The sequence below is a fragment of the Propithecus coquereli genome, unplaced genomic scaffold (assembly GCF_000956105.1).
Source record: "Propithecus coquereli isolate 6110/MARCELLA unplaced genomic scaffold, Pcoq_1.0 Scaffold390, whole genome shotgun sequence".
NCBI classification, from domain to species: domain Eukaryota; kingdom Metazoa; phylum Chordata; class Mammalia; order Primates; family Indriidae; genus Propithecus; species Propithecus coquereli.
The window spans coordinates 1,335,491-1,337,307 of record NW_012149619.1 but is presented as its reverse complement, the minus strand read 5'-3'; positions in this window follow the sequence as shown (position 1 = coordinate 1,337,307).

Genomic DNA, 1,817 nt, shown 5'->3' with positions numbered 1-1,817 from the left:
GGCACTCTAGCCCGTACAACACAGTGAGACTCTGTCTCAAAAAAAAAATCCTGCTTGATCTGGCCCCAAACTCCACTAATGGCCATACTACCTTTCTCCCACTCTCCAAAGCCAAGGTCCTCTTGAGTAGTGTCCTCTAGAGTTCCTCATCTCCAAGTCATTTCCCAACCCATTGTAATCATACTGACATTTCCATAAAAAATAACTCTAAATTCTGGACAAAGCACAAAAACACTACCAGAAGCCACTGGAGGAAAAAACAAAACAAAACAAAACAGATTCTGGAGGGAGTCAACACTTTAAAAAAGGGAATAACACTACCCAACACTTGGGAAAAGCCCAACATTATTTGACACTTGGAACGAACGGCACAGGGCAAGTTTCCATTTTCACAGCTTCTAATCTAAGGGATAAAAATGAACACATCTGTTCAAATTGGAAAATGAAATGAGACTCTTTTTTTTTTTGACAGAAAGTAAGTCTGATTTGGATGATTAATTTGACAAAAAAGACTAACTTTGCCCATTATGTTTTATAGAAGAACTAAATTTGTAGCTCCAAGGTTTCAACAAAAGTATATTTAAAGCACAAAACAGAAAATCATTTTCTATTCTATTGACCAAGGTATATTGAAATTAACAATATTTTCATTTCCCCAAATCTTTCAGACATCTCTCAGTGAAAGAGATATTTAATATCATTTGGAAATTTTAATAAAGTCTTTTTTGTTGTATGCAATGGTCTGAACATTTGTGTTTCCCCCAAAATATGTATGTTAAAATCCCAATTCCCAAGGTGATGGTATTTGATGGTAGGGTCTTTGGGAGGTGATTAGGTCATGAGAGTGGTGCCCCTGTGAATGGGATTTGTGTCCTTATAAAAGAGACCCCGGAGAGCTAGTTTGCCTCTTCCGCTATGTGAGGACATAGCTAGATAGCGCCATTTATGAACTAGAATGCAGGTCCTGACCAGACACTGAACCTGCCTTGATCTTGGACTTCCCAGCTTCTAGAACTGTGAGGGAAAAAAATCTCCTTTGTTTATAATATATCCAGTTTATGGTATTTTGTTATAGAAGCCTGAACAGACTGACAGTGCGCTTCCTGAAAGTTTAGCAAGAAAAGGACTAAAGACTGAGCGACAAATACTTGTCCGAGTCAGGTGACTTCCAGTTCCTTGCTATCAACAAAATTGGATGAGAACTTAATTAAGCTGGCAAGTGATACAATATTAAACACAGTAGTCTATGAAAGGGCATTATGTGATTTTTGGTATATAACTTGGAAAACATTCATAGAATTAAGAAATGCTGCTTTAAAAAGATCTTCTATTCCCATCTATTCATTTATATAAAGTTTCTCAGATTTTACATCTATAGCAGAAAATTGGGATAGAATCAATGCTGATCCTGCTTCTTCCTAGTAATAAGTAACATTCATCCATGACTAAATGAAAACACAAAAGCCCTCTGAATCTTACTGAGTTGGCTTTCCAATCATATTTTACTTTTATGTGTAATAATTATTTATAAAAATCTGCATTACATTTATGTTGCTTTGGTCAAATGCATATTAATAATAATTGTTATGATAACTTAAAGCAGGAGAAAATGTTAGCATTTAGAGCCTTACTGTCCTAAGAAACCTTAAAACATTAATATTTCAATTTATACACATTGTTTTATTGCAGAAAAATATATTTGGGAAAAAACAGAAGGCTTCAAATTTAAAAATATGTTTACGGAGGTTTCATAAGTTAAGTAGAATGGAAATACAAAATAAACGAAAACAAATAACTATGTAAAATTTTGGTCAGGG